This window comes from Cannabis sativa, chromosome 4 (genome assembly GCF_029168945.1).
Source record: "Cannabis sativa cultivar Pink pepper isolate KNU-18-1 chromosome 4, ASM2916894v1, whole genome shotgun sequence".
NCBI classification, from domain to species: Eukaryota; Viridiplantae; Streptophyta; class Magnoliopsida; order Rosales; family Cannabaceae; genus Cannabis; species Cannabis sativa.
Genome location: NC_083604.1, coordinates 23,309,959 through 23,327,993, shown reverse-complemented (window position 1 = coordinate 23,327,993; position 18,035 = coordinate 23,309,959). Strand labels below are relative to the sequence as shown.

The window sequence follows — 18,035 nt, the reverse complement described above, 5'->3', positions numbered from 1 at the left end:
TTGTAGACCTAGAGACTTCAGATAGGTTTTTACACTTCTCCAAAATCACTATTCCACCCCCAGAGTAACCACCATCTTATCAGGAAAAGATTTTCTAGCACAAAGGCGAATTTCGAAATCTGATATGGTGTAGTCTAAGAGTTTTAAACACACCCTTATAGACTAACATGTAGTTCCTCTTCTTAATCTTAAGATTTACTTGATTGTCTTCCAATGTTCTTCTCCTGGATTAATCTGATACCTACTCATTATTCCCACTCAACAGCAGGTGTCTGATCTAAGGCATACAAAAGCATCTCTAAGACCTCTCACTGTTGATATAAGAAATTCTTTCATGGATTTATCTTTTCTAGAATAGGTGAGACTTTTCCTTAGATAAATAAAATTTATGCCTAAGAAGTTGTGAAGCTTCTATAGATTGTCATTAGAAAGAAAATGCTTCAGCATCTTACTAAAGTAAGCTGCTTGCATTAGAGTAACTAATTACCAGGTATACCACAAGCCATAGGTTTAGATAAACTCAAACCTATAATACTAGGAACAGGAAGTTTTGTTAACTCCATTGAATGGACTTATAAACGAAAATTTCCTTTTATGTCCTTGTAATAGAAAACTTTAGGTTATTCCAAGTGACTGGATTAAACCATAAATCTTTTGGCTTTCTTCTTAGTTTCTTATCTTGACAATCCATTACTTGTTTAAACTCACAATGGATTTTAATCACTAGTGTCTCCCAAGTCATGAGAAGGTGAGTTCCTAGAAACTCTCCCACTACGACAAGGTACCGTGAATTATGTCTAAGAAAAATGGTATTAACCTCTTCGGTTGTGACAAGACAACAGAGGCAGTGGGATCATCATATGTCATATAGGAATGGCAAATGGGGCGGGTGCCGCCTTCGCCACAGACCCGCCCCCAGACAAGCTTTTGCCCGCCCGCCCTTGTAGATTACCTTAAACAATTAATTGGGTCGACCCGAGGCAGGCCCAATTGGGTCGGGTTTGACCCGATTTTTTTTTTTTTCTTCAAATTTACTTCTTCAAATTTTATATTATAAGTGACTTTATAAGTTAAGAAAAAAATATTTTCCTAAAATTTTACAAGAAATTTTATTGAATCAATTAAAGTATTTAATTATATTTTATAATTATTTTAAAATTTATCAAATTTAACATTAAGAGTTTTTTTTTAATAAAAATATATATTCTCTTATTTTTTTTTATATATTCCTTAATAAACTTTTTTTACTAACCGAGTAAATTTAAAAATTACTTTTCACCATGTAAATCGATAGAAAAAAAGAATATGTTGGCTTTATATAGATATTTAGTAATGCATTGCTTGCAACAAAATTCACTATAGGCTATAGCATATATTTTGTTAATTTATCTTTAATTATTGGGTCAAATCATGATTTTGTTTTTAAATGGTAATATTCAAAAGTTGAGATTGAAATATGTGACATAGATTCTTCATCTCACACGTATGTCACATATATAATATTATATTTATAATTTACTTTTCAAACAAAACAAACAAACAAACATCTCTTGGATTCATAAAGACATGCTTAAAAATAAATTTCTAAAGATGTTCATATTAAAATTAAACAATACCCAAAAAATAAAGTTCTAAACAAATTTCCTAATTATAATTTGAGTTGAAATATCAATTACATTCATATTACTAATAACAAAGTACATTAATAATAAAAACTAACAATAAAACAACATATATTCTAATCATCAAGATCAACAACGTAAGGCTCCTGAAAAAAAAAAACAAAGAAAAATATTAATAATAAAAATTGATAATTTTTTTTGATAAATTACGAAAACTAAACTAGTTACCATTGTTGGATCAACATCAACATCTTCATCATTTATTGTTACTGTAAAAAAAACAAAACAAAATCAATACTAATTATGAAACATATACACAAATATATATAATTATTTATTTAATGATATTTACCTTTTTTGTCAGTCATCAACCAATTCTGTGTGCATACTAATGCTTCTAATGTAGAAGGATGAAGTCTCGATCGATGAGGACTCACGTGTCTACCACCAGTGCTGAATGAAGATTCTGATGCAACAGTGCTAACAGGCACAGCAAACACATCCTTAGCAATCATACTCAATAAAGGGTATTTGAGGCCCGTCACCTTCCAATAATTGCATATATCAAATGACTCTTCAGTCCTAGGTACCAAGTTCTCCTCCAAATATAAATCTAGTTCAGACTTCATATTTTCTACTCGATGGAAGCTCTAACATATCTGTCAAAGTTAGAAAAGAGCATCCATTCGCCGTGTCGAAGAAGATGATACATTGTCTGAACCGCTTCTCTCTCTCAAATCAGGAAACTTAGACCCATACTCCTCCAGTAACTCGCAACAAAGCTCACGAATATTTGCAATTTGAGTTACATATTGCTCATCTCCATAGATTACAGGGAAATAGTATTCGAGCAACATAAACTTGTATCTCGGGTCTAAAACAACCGCCACACACATAAGCCCATGAATCTCTTTCTAATATTTTTGAAACTTAGACATCATTTGAGTTGCCATGTCCTTAATAAAAGGCACATCTGATGACATCCATGAGTCAATATTTGTCTTAATTTCACAAATTTTAGGGAAAAAAATATTGGCGGTAGGGTACTTTGTTCCAGAGAATAGCTCTGTCACTTCATGAAACACCTCTAATTTATCACATAATTGTTGAGCATTTTGCCAATCAATTTCCGAAGGGGCACACCTCAATCTCAACTCACGTAATCTTGCATGTTCAAATACTGTCTTGTACGATAAAGGCTTTGTGCTAAGCATTAGAAAAGTGTAATTCCACCTTGTTACACAATCAAGTGATATTTTTTTGGTGTATAGTACTCCAAGTTGACGAGCGATGTCCTCAAATTTTTCATGTCTTTTTGGTGTGCCCGACCAATAAGCAACAGGTTGTCTCGAATTTTGTCAACACTATCACCAATGACGGATAAGCCATCCTTGACAATTAGATTTAAAATATGTGCACAACAACGCACATGTAGCAACTTTCCCTTCAAAATAAAGCTTGTCGAGGCTCAAATTGTCCTTTCAAAAGATCTATCATGGAATCATTTGCACTACGATTATCGAGAGTCAACGTCTTGATCTTGTCTTCTATTTTCCATTCATTAAGACAAGATCTTAGTGCCTCAGTAGTCTTGGAGCATCGTGAGGGCATGGAACATACTTAAAACTCGAATGCGATTGTGCAAGTTCAAGAATCATCAATAAAATGGTACATTCTGACCATATATCCCTCTTCGATGATTAGCGGTCCACATGTCACTGGTTATGGCTATTCTACTCCTACTTTTTTCCAAACTTTGCCTACATTTTTCTTTCTCAGCTTTATACATTTTCATGATGTCAGACCTAATTGTATTCCTTGACACCATTTGAAATGTAGGACATAGAGTACTTGAATATTCGATGAACTTAGCTATGCTCGACCATGGACAATGGATACTCATGCTTAACGATCATTTGAGCCAATTTGATCCTTGCTAAATCAGGATCAAAATTGAAATGAACTGAAGGACTTGTAGTTGGATTAGCGGCAAGTTGGGCCTTTCTAACTGGACACCTCTTCACGTGAGTATTTAAATGCGTAGTCCCCGCGGTGCTTCCTCCCACCAACTTACGCCGCCGGTGATTACAAACCGCTTTAATTTTACCATCAATTTCTTGTCGAGTAAAATGATCCCATGCACGAGAAGTTCTTTTTCTCCCTGTATTCTGATGTTCATCTAATGTATTACTAACAGATTGTATTTCTTCAACATTAGTTGATGGCACAAAATCAACATCATCCTCCGAATTAGAACCGATTTGACCAGACATTATTCTTTAATCAACCTACAATAACATCATATTCTCATGTCTATCAATGCACACAACTACTTAGAAAATATGATAAATATATTTTTAAAAAATCGGACAGCACTTCCCCTATTTTATTAACCTAACCATCTGTCAATTTCAGTCACAAACAATCAGATAATACAGAAGTTTTCATCCTTATATCACCGCAGCACATAAATTTCACAGATCCTACTTCACTAAAATAGGCAAGTTATCAACCTTCAATTATCACCGCAACACACAAAATCTCAAAACCTACTTCTCTATGGATGAATATATAGGATATTCAAACTCTTCTATTAAATTATGAGAAAGAATGTTATATCATAGTAAAAGTACCTTAAGCAGGTGGTACTACAAATTGTAAAAGGAGAACAAACTGGTACAATGGTTCAGCAGATGAAGATTCCTGCAAAATTAAACAAATAAATTACAATATATCAATTTTTCTGAGCAGTAATAAATCACATTAGAATGCAGCTAAAGCATTAAACTAAAGCTATATCTAGCTTTTCTCAGTAACCAAACACTACCCATCAACCTCTCAAATGAATACATCCTAAATATGTTAAAAAAAAATATATGTGGGCAACCTCTTTATAGTCTTAGGCTGCTGACATAAAGCAAATAGAGAGAAACTTTTGATTGATCAATTCACCTCTCTCTCTCTATATATATATTATATTATGATATATATGTTTTCAACATAAAGATCATTGCTTTTGTTTGATCAGAACTCTCTCTGCTATATAGCTGGCCCTTTTGAATTTATATAGTTTTATTATGTCGTATGTACGCATTGTCTGTTTCTTTACTATATATGCAGATGATGAACGTACGTAACCAAATAAGTTACTATATATATATTTAAGGAGTATGTAAATTAATATGAGTAATTACCATGGAATGGATATTTAACTCTCACTCACTTATAATTACAAACAGAGAAAGGGGTTTTGTTATATATGTGCTTATGAATCTCCAATATTAATTGAAACTATTTAAGAGAATATTTATATATATATATGAGCGGTGCATATTAATTGAATACATTAACAAACATTGGTTTTGTGCCGACTCAACAGTGAATTTTCCAGTTTTTTGATTCTAGTACACGAAAACAAAACCAAATAAAAAAAATAACTTGCACAAGGATTCTATGATGATTAATAACAAATTAAAAGAAAAGATGATTAATAACAAGAGAAAGCAAGAAATACATATAGTACCACCCTTGCTGTTCTTCACTGCCAATTTTCCCACTATTTTATTCAAACGTATTATATTTTTCTGATAAAAAAACACACAAAATTACTCAATAATTAAAATTAAAACTAAATCTAAAACACACCCACAAATATCCAAAGACTAGAAAGAAGAAAACCCAGTATTTTTACCATCAATAAATCTAAAATTACTCAATAAATGAAGACAGTATTCATTAGACTAGCAGTTAATGGCGTGAATTGAAATTTAAATTCGGAATGCAAACCTCAACGTGAAGAAGCCATTCAGTCTTCGACAAAAATAGAGAGGGAGGCCGGAGCTGATGTGCCAACTGAAGGTGAGAGGTGCACAGAGATAGAAGACGAAGAAGGAGACTGAGTCTTTGAATTTTCAATTTAGGGATTTAGGGTTAAGAATTTGATTTTTTTTTTAAAGTTAATACATTAGCGGATCGGGTCATCCCCGACCCGAAATAAATCTAACCGGGGCGGGGCGGGGCGGGGCAAAGACCCGAATATTGATCCGATTGTAACGGGGCGGCACTGCCCCATCGGGTCGGGGCCCCGACCCGATCCGCGAAAAAACCCCAATTTGCCATTCCTAATGTCATATAAGATGATAGAACACTTTTGGAATCAAGAAAAATATCTCTTAGAAAAGTAGTATTTGTTTGAACAAACACTTTCTTATCTATTGACAATGGGATGGTCCACCCCTAATCACTTAGAATAGCTAACAAACCATGGTTAACAGTTCTAGCTTTTCTTAAGATTTTGATTAGGTCATCCATGAATCTAGTAATGATTTACATTAAGTATACAACCATTACATCATTCTGAAATTGTATTACCATAGAAGGATTTAGGCAACGACTAGTAACTAATCATCAATATGCAACTTGAAATTTCTAGGGAGGTAAGTTTGGATATAATTCAAAAATCAATTTAATGATCTTTGAACTGCATATCTACTAACTATTTCTCCACCCCTATCAGTTCGCAAGATCTTTAACCACTTACCTTAATGGTTTTAACCATTGCTAGAAATTAATGAAATTTTTCAAACATTTCAAATTTCTTTGCATAAGGTATAATCTAGAGTGATCTTTTTAAGAATACAACGAAAAACTCATATCCACCCCTGAATGTACATCCATCTGCGAATGAGATGAATTACTTTCAGTGGATATAGGCATATTAACTCTTTGCAGATATTGATCTTGTCAAATCCACTATGAACAAGATACAAATGCCATAGATAAAAACAATGTGGTAGTGTCTTTAGATGACTTAGGTTTAGTTACATCAAAGAGTTCTTAGAATAGTGCAAGTAGATCTTGGTCACAGAATACCAAACTCATATTCCATACAGTTTGAATCCATTAATAGAAGATGGATATTAAACACTTGAAAGTGTAACTGTATTGCTTCCTGGAAATAGAAATATAAGAAAATTTCTGTTTGGAATCTAAAATTAAAGTCAAAGACTTAAATTTATACCAAATATAATGAGTAATTCTATCTTGGACCACCACTACTAATTTAACTCTAAGTCAGATTTGCCCATACAAGTAGGAGATTTCTAAGATTGAGGATTTATATCAATTGGGAATAGAATTTCGGGATTATAATCATATGCGTCATTTAATATAGAATGACATGAAATGATTTATAGACCATTCATCCAACGATATGTTATTGAGCTAATTCGAAATGAATAAGCTAAGAGGAATTAGGATAATTTCGTTTATAAATAAGAATCCAACGATGCTTAGATTAGCGCGAGTCAAAGTAATCTTATTTATATATATAATCTTCTTGTTTCATATTGTAAAAATACTAGTCTAAGGTGTCATCAATTGATGAACAGCTAGATGTAGCATATACAATATTTATCCTTCGAGATCTAACACTGTTATGTATGTCTAATGGTGAAAATCCCTTAGGGATTTATCTCATTAGAAAAATAAAAATGTTAGACCAACAATGAAGATTCGAAATTAAACTACAACTTAATAACAGAAAATAACATGGTTCAATATAAATTCATACACAATTCAGATTTTATTAAACATATAGCAAGTAGGAATGACAAGTGAAAATACTAAAACTTACAATCCTAAATAATTTCCAAGGTTTTCAACACACTGATATTAGTGTCCCGTTTAGGCGAGAGTCAAAGCTACCATCCATTGAATAGAGTTGTCAGCTCATCTAAAATGTTAAACATTCTAGCAACCTTTTATTCGATCAAGATTGGAATTCAGCGTTGTCCCGTTTAGGCGAGAGTCAAGGCAATTCTATCTTATGAGCTTCCACCATTGTTTCGCAATTTGCAAGTCAAATACGGTCGCCACCATTAGGGTCATCCATACCATATAAAAGACTTACAAACTACTTATCTTTCGAGATTAAACGGTGTGAAATTGCTAATGATCGTTCCTCCATTAGGGAGGATTACTCACTAAAACAAACACGATGTAAAACAAACAATGGAGATCGAATATCTTAAGAATAAAGCTCATTATTTAAAGAGAGTTGTATTTGCTTTGATTCTCTTTATTTAATCTATTTATTTTAAATATATATTTATTTAATTAAAATTTCCAATTTAGAATGAAAAATTCTAAATATAAATTTTTATTTAATATTTATAAATTTTACTTAGATGGATATGAAAATAACATGAATTATTTCCATCTTAGTAATAATTTCCAATAAATATTTAGAAAAATATTCAATTTAAGTTGTTACAAATTAATTTAAATTAATTTACAACTCAAATTTAATTTTCTATAAATATATATTGCATTTCGAAAAATTAAAGTATTCAAGGATACAATTTTGGAAAATGCATGTTAAAATAAAAAATTAATCTTGGAAAAATTATTCTAATTTAATGTTGGCCCAAAATTAATTAATAAAAATAATTTACAACAAAAAATATAATTTTCCTATTTAATTAAATGTATAAGAAAAATTTCAAATATTTAAGTATGATGATGAAAATCAACTTAAATATTGATTTTTTATTTAATTAAATACACTAGAAAAATACTTCAAGCAAAAATATTACCTATCTAGATTTTCCTTTGACTAATTAATTAAATTTCTAATAAAATATATTTTACTTCATTTATTTTAATTAATCATTAAATGAAAAAATCATTGATTTAAGTTGGTCCAAAATTAAAATAAATAATTTACAACTTTAATCTATTTTTCAAATAAAATTTAAAATTCCAGCATTTAAGAAATGCAATTTCGAAATTTGATTAATAAAATAAAGAAAAAATATATTTTGAAAATTATTTAAATTTAGTTGAAAAATTAAATTTCAACTAAAAATAATTTTCTATTTAATTAAGTGTCATAAAAAAGAAATATTTAAGTATCATGATGAAAATCAACTTAGATATTTAATTTTCAAATGAATTAAATGTATTAAATTCAAGAAATAAATAATTAAGTGTAGAGAAGGTTTAATTATTAATCTCTAGTTTAATACTAGGAAAAATATACTTAAAATAAATTGTACCAAAATTAATTATTTAAATAATTAATTTCACAATGTATAATATTTTCCTATTTAATATTAGAAATAATAAGTAGTCTTGAAATTACTATCTTTAAAATATCTTATTTGACTAAGTATCTTTTTCACAAAATTTGAAAAAATATCTAATTTAAGTTGTATTAGAAAAAATCTAGAACTTAAATATTAAATTTAATTAAATATCAAAAATTAAGTTGTAACCACTTAATTTGAAAATATTCCATTTTAAGTTAATATTCGAAAAGATATCAACTTAAAAAATATCTAAAATATTCCATTTTAAGTTAATATTCGAAAAGATATTAACTTAAAAAAAATATCTAAAGAATCTTAATAACCAATGCCCGAAATTTCTCAACTTAATTTTGAAATTTTAAATCCAAAAGATATTCAGATTTAAGTTGATTAGTTAGAGATAACTAAATATCAACTTAAATAGGAATATTTAATAAAAATTTTAAATTAAGCTTCAGAAAGAATCTAGATGGTTATAATTCTATATTTAATTAAATACAAGAAAATACACATAGTTTAGCTTAGAAAAAAATTCTTTAAAAATAAATGAAATTAATTATGTTGCTAATCTAGTTTATTAGGTTAAACTAGTTTAATTAACCTAGTACAGTTATTCAAATCAGGCAAATGAGCCTTCACAATTGGGGTAGTTCATGTGAGGGGGGGCTGGGTTCAGTATGTCGTACCCACTACTATGGCTCCCAACTCTCACACAAGGCGCAAAAGAGAGGAATTTAACCTTAAAATGAACAACTGTTATTAATTAAATAGGCTCAAAAACTAAATAGGCCTAAATAAAATCTATCAAGAACTATGACATTTTATTTAGCAACAACAACCTATATGCATGTATAATGAAATTAAACACATAGGCTCACACAGGCACACTTTGAATGGGTCCTATCATGTTGCTAGGTAATACACAGATGAAAGACGATTGTAAATATACCTGTTACAAATTATTTACTTGACCAAGGGAGCCATCAGATCATTAGATCTGGCAAAAAGCTAACCATGGCTATTTGCAATCAAGAAATAATAGGATTTAAAAACTTACAAACAAGCTAAAACACATACTCCTGCAACAAGGTTAGCTGGATAGTTGGATGTACGATTTATTTAATTTTAAATAAATAAATAATTTTGAAATAATTAATTAAATAAATAAAATATTTATTTTCGAAATAATCAAAATAAAATAAAAAAAAAATCGAAAATTTTAAAATTTAAATTTAAAATTAAACCTACAATTTTGAAAAATTAGGTTTCAACTAACCTAAATATCATTTCAAAATTTGCTAACTACTTTTAAAATTTAAATGTTATTTTATAAATAAAAATTAAAAAAGATAAATGAATATCTTTTTTCAGATTTTAAATGTAATTTAAATAAATAAAATAACAAAATTTAAAAGTTAGCAAAATATCTTACATCTATTTAAAATTACATGATTATAGTTATCTTATTTTAAATTTAAATAAGGTCAAAAATTTTAAAAAAAAAAATTAATCTCTGACCTTAAATTTAAAAATAAGATAAGATATAATGAAATTTAAAATAAGATAAATAATTAAGCAAGAAGATAGATATTTACTAATTTTAAATTCAAATTACACTAATATCTTGAATTAAATTTTAAAAATATTAAATTAATTCATTATGATAATTAGAGTTGAATTAGGAATAGTAAATATATAAATACAAAACTAAACAAAAAATCGGAAGTTAATTCCATGAAAAAGCATGAAAAAACGAAGAAAAACGAAAAAATTTGTGAGCTGTAGGGACAGTATGCTAAGCATATTGTCCGCGCGCACAAGGGAGGCTGCATGGGCGGGTTTGTGCGGCGCAGAAGGCTGCAAGCAGCCATGTCCGCGCGTAGAGACCTGATTTCAGACAACCAGGTTATCTGCGCGCGTGCTGTCCGAGTGACAAGCTCGTGCGCGCGCGCGTGCCCTGATGCACGACTCCGATATTTTTCGAAACATAAAAAAATCATAACTAATTCAAATTAAATCGAAATTGAGTTCTGTAAAAAGGTAACTTGTTTAATTGTTTCCATACTATCCAATAAAAATAATTCCAGAAACAACATCTCAATTATTTTTCACGAAAATTCACAAACATCAATCAATCATCATATAACACTCAATACAACATAAACCATCCAAATAACAAACAATCGTTTTAAAGTTCAAATTTCATGTAAGTAAATCAATTACCATGGCTCTGATACTAGTTGTTGGAATTTATTTTACCAGGATCTTAGATCTACTCACAAGTATGTTGTTTAAACACCCTAAATATGAACTTTCTAAAACAATAAATTAAACACATATAAAGTTAAGAAAACCTTACACTGATGCAGCGGAATTAATGTCTCCTTCCACTCAGATCTCTAACCCTTGTATCCTTTCTGTAGCAGAGTATAATCAAGATCTGAGCCCGAATGTCCTTCTTCTTCAAGTTTGATCCTTCACAGTCTTCCAATCTATGATTGAGTTACTGCTTGCTGTGTGTGGGCACTTACTCTTTCACTAAGGTTCGAAATTTATGAAGAAGAAAAGAGAAGAGAGGTTTCGGCCAGGTATAGAAAGTAGGGAAGGCTCAGTTTTTCTGAAGAGAGAAATTTCTGTCAGAAAACTAATGAAAGCATATGAAAACTTGTGATTTGACTGAGCCATCACTTTCTATTTATAGGCAACTACTAGGTTTAGGTTAGGAATTATTTGGCATTAAAATAATGAAAATATTAATTTGAAAAACCTCATTTAGTGGCCGGATATGGTGTTATAGTGGGCCCCACTTGATTTTGCAGTTTTATCAAATTTTTATTTCTATTTTCTCAAAAATGCCAATTTTCCAATTCTAACCTTTTAAATGCCAAAACTAATTATTTAATAACTAAAATATATTATTAAATAATATTGTCATTCAATTTAATTATTAATTAGACATATAAAGTCCATTAATAAATAAATAAACCTGGAAACTCTTTTCTTTACAATTTCACCCCTGCTTAGTGAAAATTCATAAAATTAGACATAGTCTAACTTTAGAATTATATTTAATTAATCACGAATCAATTAATGAGTCTTACAAGCAGAATGTTCTCAACTAGAATGGGGACCATGGATCTATATGCTGAGCTTCGAATAAGTGAACCAAATTTACGAGGTAAATTTTTACTTATTAATTCTTCGTTGAATCCACTCTTCTAACTTAGAATTGCACTCTCAGACTTATATAGAGCATATTGTATGTTCCACGATATCAATATGCTATCTCATTTAACCATTGTTATAATCTTATTGTGATTTAAAGATCCTCTATATAGATGATCTACATCGAGATGGGATTTCTTTACCGTTCTCACCCCTCAATGTATTTTTCCCCTTAAAACACTTAGCTACCTGTAAATGGTGTTTAGTGATCTAATAAATAGTCAGTTAAACAAGAGCTGATCCATTTACTTCTATTTGCTAAGCTCGAAGGGAATCATCACTTGACTTCTATACACCAGTAGAAGCTATAGATTCCATATTTATGTTCAACACTCCCACTCAATCATACTATCATGTTCCCCAAATATACGTATGACCCTGACCTAAAAGTAGGCTTAACTAATAAATCAAAGAACATGAATAGCACTCCTGAGCTGAGCCTAAGCATATCAGGATTTAGATTCTTTTAATCTTAAGATCAACTACTGATATTGACTTGGAAAGATATATATAACGGTAAGTTTGTAATATCTTAACTTAGTTGCAATATCGGTCCAGTCCAATGTATACTCCATACATTCGAAACTAGTATACTTTACTAATGTCCTGGAAAGAACATAACACTTACTCCAAGTATAAGTACACATCATCGCTGATTATCACATTAATGTAAATCCAATAACACTAATGAAACAGGGACCAATTCTTTTGATTCATAAGATCACAAACACATTCCACTGTGTTGACGATACTGTAATTGTGAATAAACATATGATCTGGATTTAACTGATTCTGTGTGTAAATGTAATAAATATATTTAAACCATTAGCATGTAAAATTCATGCAAACATCAATCACTTCAAATTTCTTATATTGACAACTAATCAGATTGTAAAGAGTTTTATTTAGGGCATAAAACCCAACAAACTCCCACTTGCACTAATATAAAACAAACTGTGCAAATAGGTCAATCTGATGTCTTGATCTTCAGATCAAGTGTAGTATATTTGAATCCACACAAACTTCTGGAAACTAGTTCATAAATACACATATGAAACATCATTTACTATATGCTTTACTCATCAAGGGATACTGAAATCTTTACTGTTTTTAAAAGTACATCTGAATTAACAGAAGACATATCTCTCATATTTTAAAATATGTAATTGAGATAATACAGTGTAGACTTTTCTTCAGCAATATAACTTTCTGGTATTTTCGAATAGACAAAGTTATAATTCTTCTCTGGTAGAGCTTGAATTATTATTCAATAATTCCTCCACCCCCAAAGTAAGCACCATCTCATGGATCTCGAAATGAGTTGGTGAGATACCAGGACAACTGATACACAGTTCCTTAATATCTATCATATAGATCACTTTCATAAATCTTTCTTGAATATCTTCTTATGTTCCCTATTTGATTACATCTCAGATAGCTCCCACTCAATAGCAGATGTCTGGTTAAATAATACTTTTAACCTCTGATTGTTGAGAGAGTTATCTAGTTGTGACTTTTGTATTAGTCTGAAACATTAAGTTAAGACTAAGTCATCAACATAGCAGACTAGTATTTGAAGTGAAAAATACATGCCAGAGATAAAGTAATCAAAATTAAGATACGATAAAATTTTATGAGGATTAAGAATTCAAGGTTCAAGTCATTCGAATGGACTGAATTAGAGTTCTTTATCTTATTCTCATAATTCTGATAAGCTATTCCTATCCATGTGAATGGTTAGATTTGCTTTTCAGTAGTGTTCTTAAGTACCTATCACAAGTATCAACCTAATCAAGATGGGTATAGAATTTTAAAATTCTCCCACTCAATTAGGGTAGTGTGAAACTTTAACAAAGAACTTTCAAAAGTATCAAACTTTTACTTACAACAGTAAAATCGAAATGGAACATACAATCAAGATCAAGAATTTATATTGATAATAGCTGACTCATTATATTACTTCTATGTTTAAAGAAAATATGTGTCATATAGGGAATTGTGGAATAGACTCCACCCCTAAAAATATACATATAGGGTACCTGTGGATAACCTCCACCCCTAAGTATATATAGAGATTATGATCCACCCTTAAAGGTTGTAAAGATCATGATTCTCTTAGTGTGATAGAGTTTATGTAGAGTTGAATACTATCCAGAGTTCATTAGATATAAAAGATCGTTGAACTGCATAGTTTTCTTAACTTTTCTCCACCCCTATCAGATCAAAAGATCCTTTTATTAAACAAATTCTTAATAATTGTATTAGAATTAACAATTATTAATAAACATAGAAATAGTTTCTAGTGTTTATTTAATATAACTCTATGAAGAGTTGTAAATATTATATAATTTGCATCAATAATAAAAACACTTACACATACAAACATATAAATATAATGTGGTAATAATTGATGAAGATAAATTAAATGAAGCTCAATCTCATAAATTGCAATTGTGAATTTCGAAAAATAAAGAAACTTTATTAATAATAAATTTAAAAAAAAATATTGCAACAATATGAGAAAAACAGGGATAAATATCCCTAACTAAAATTTGAAATCCAAATTGTCTTTAAACTAAAACAATTAATTCAAAAATAAATTGAAGAGCTTCATCTTCATCTGGACGATTTCAGCCTTGGTCCAGCTTTCTGATCCAACTCATGTGAGTTCAAGTAGCTTGGCCTATAAGAAGAAGAAAACAAATAAACAAAGTTAGTCCAGAATCATAAATCCAATTGGATAATAATTCACTAAAACTCTTAAAGTTTATAAATAGAAATACCTTGTTTCTTTGCAAGAAGTTTAGGACATTGGGGTTTCCAATGACCTTTTTCATTGCAGTAGAAACACTTTCCTTGAAGTGTAGCATCACTAGAAGGAGCAGCCTTTTTATTCTTCATGGCTTTTGTTCGCTTCTTGGTGTTCTTTCACTTCTTCTTCGATTTGGGCTTCGAAGTAGAGGCAACATTTGCTTCAGGTTTCATAGTCCCATTACCATTCCCAGGATTGTGAGGTTTACTCCCTTTCTTCTTGGGTCCTCCAATCAAATTTTCATAAGTTTGAAGGTCATTGACTAATTCATGAAAGTCAACTTCCTTCTTATTCATGACATAATTTGAAGTGTATGGTAGAAATGCTGGAGTCAGGCTACTCAAGATAAGACTTACTTGAGTAGCACTGTCCATTTCAGCACCATGATCCTGGGCTTCTTGGAAATAACTTGGCATGAGGAGAACATGGTCACGCACATTTTGATGAGGTTCCATCCATGCATTAATGTACTTCTTAGTCGCGTCAAAGGGTGACTGAAGTGATGCCTTACCGAATAGCTCATTTAACTTCGTCATAACTTCAGCAGCCTTCTCGGTTTTAGAAAACCGAGTTTTGAGGGTGTCAACCATGCTAGAAAGCATAAAGTATAGAGCTTTGTCATTTGCTTTCTGCCAACGCTCATACTTTTCTTTCACAGCTTTGGAAGCATTTGTTGGGTTTTATGCCCTAAATAAAACTCATTTCATATAATCAGATTTACTTATTAATAAAGATCAGAAATAACATTTTATGTTGCATGGTTCACATGATTTATTTCATGATTATATGTGTATATAATGTATGAATTCTTTTTAAGTCCAGAACATATGAGTTGGCTAAAGATTATAGTGTTGTCAGCACAGTGGAATATAATCTTTATTATATGTTCAAAAGTTGATTTTCACGATTTGTCAAAACAACTTGGATTTAGGCCGGCATGGTATAATCAGCGATAGGTATTCTTACACCTTGGAAAAGTGTTATGTCCTTTCCAGGACATTGGCAAAGTTTACCAGTATCGGATGCATGGAGTATGCATTGGAATGGACCGATATTGAACTTTGAATTAGATTTTGAAACTTACCGTAAATATCTATTCAATTCAATATCATAAGTTGATCCTAGATCACATGATCGAAATCCTGATATGGTTAGGCTCAATTTCAAGAGTATTATTCGTGTTCTTTGATTTGTTAGTTAAGCCTAGTTTTGTATCAGGGTGATACGTACATTTTGGGAACACGGTAATACAATTGAGTGGGGGAGCGCTAACATAAATATGGAATCTATAGCTTCTATTTGGCAAATAGAAGTAAAGGATGATTTCCTTCGAGCTTAACCAAACGAAGATAAATGGTGGAGATCTCATTTCACTTAGGTGAAATATAATTTATACAGGGTTAAGTGTTTTAAGGATAAAATACATATTAGGGTGTTACGGTAATTTAATTCCTGTACAGTGTAAATCATCTATATAGAGGATCATTGATCACATTAGGGTTATAACAATGGATAACTAATGACGTGTCTATATCGTGGAACATATAGAGCGTTTCTATATGACTGAGAGTACAATTCCAAGTTCTAAGTGTGGATTCAATGAGGAATTAATAAGTTAGAGAATTTACTTGGTAAATTCGGTTCGACTTATTGGAAGCTCGGTTATATAGACCCATGGTCCCCATACTAGTTGAGGCCATACTTCTTGTAAGACTCAGTTAATTGATTTTAATTAATCAATTATAATTCTAAAAGTTAGACTATGTCTACTTTATGAATTCTCACAGTTTAAGGATGAAATCGTAAAGAAAAGGGTTTCTAGGTTTAATTATTAATTAAGAGACTTTGTATGTCTAATTAATAATTATTTTAAATGACAATATTATTTAATAATCTATTTTAGTTATTAAATAATTAGTTTTGGCATTTAAATGATTAGAATTGGAAAAATGGCATTTTTGGAGAAATTGAAATAAAATTGAGGAAACTGCAAAATCCAAGTGAGGCCCATATTCCCTCTATGGCCGAGCACTCCCTTTGTGTTTCCGAATTATTATTTTTATTTTTTAATTTTCATGTAATTGCTAATCAAAGCCTAGCTATAATAGGAAAGTGGTGGATCACACTAAATAAGGCAGTTAATCAATTACACAGTAAAAGAGGAAACTGTTTTATTTGGAAAGTTGTGCTCTCCCTTCTCCCTATATAAAGCAACCTTTGTGTCTCTTCTCATGCATGCTATCAGCCACGAAATTGAGAGAGAAAAAGAGAGAAAATTTCGAAATCCTTGTGAGATGAGTAGTGTCCACACACATCAAGTGGTATCTCAATCATAGTATGGAAGACTATGGAATTTCTGCATCAACGAAGGAGAAAAGAAGATCCAGGTTCAGATCTTGGTGATGCTCTGCTACAGAAAGGAATCAAGGGCTAGAGATCTGAACGGAAGGAGTCATATTATTCAGCTGCACCCACTGTAAAGTTTTCTAACTTTATATGTGTTTATTTTCATTGTTTTAGAATTCATATTAGGTTGTTAATCCAACATACTTGTTAGTAAATCTAGATCCTGGTAAAATAATTTCCAACAGCGCTTTTGAGCCATGGTAATGATTTACTTTCATGTAATATGAATTAAAACGATGATTGCATGTTTCTGTGTTGATTTGGATGGCTTCATGTTGGTTTATGTGTTGTTTGATGAATGTTGATGTTGTACGAAATTTTTCCATAAAAAATATTTTTTCAATTTTTGAAAATATTTTATTTGGATTCCTTGTGAAAAATTAAGCAATTTTGTTTTTTACGGAACTCGATTCCGATAAAAATTGAGAAAGATATGAATTTTGAAAAATCGGGATTGAAGGCTGTCAAGGGTGGTGCTCGTGCGCACCAGACCCTCGGATCAGCCTCCCCATCCGCGCGCGTCCCTCGGTCCATCACCCTGCAGCTGACCAAGTTTTCTCGGTCAGGCACCCTGCAGGCGCCGAGCTTCCTCGGCGTGAGCACCCCATCCGCGCGCGTGACGAGCTTGGCCGGCCTCTGCGGGAGGCTGAGATGCGGCTCTCTTGGCTGCTTTCCCAAATTGCGAATTTTTGGGGTTTTTTCCCCAAAAATCCAATTTTTTCATGGAATTGTTTCCCACAATTTATTTTTCCAATTTTAAATATTTCTAAATTGAAATGTTTCCAATTTTAAATATTTTCAATTTGGAATTTTTCCAATTTTAAATATTTCTATTTTGGATTGTTTCCAATTTTTAAATATTTCCTATTATGATTGATT

At 30.9% G+C, this 18,035-nt stretch overlaps 1 long non-coding RNA gene across 1 annotated transcript; it reads right to left on the bottom strand.

The window, feature by feature from the left end:
* Positions 1-3,712: 3,712 nt before the first annotated feature.
* Positions 3,713-5,562, bottom strand: LOC133036473 (uncharacterized). Its single transcript, XR_009687108.1, has 3 exons — positions 5,409-5,562; positions 4,256-4,325; positions 3,713-3,910 (listed from the first exon to the last, which is right to left on the bottom strand). It is a non-coding gene; the product is annotated as an uncharacterized LOC133036473 (long non-coding RNA).
* Positions 5,563-18,035: the final 12,473 nt, after the last annotated feature.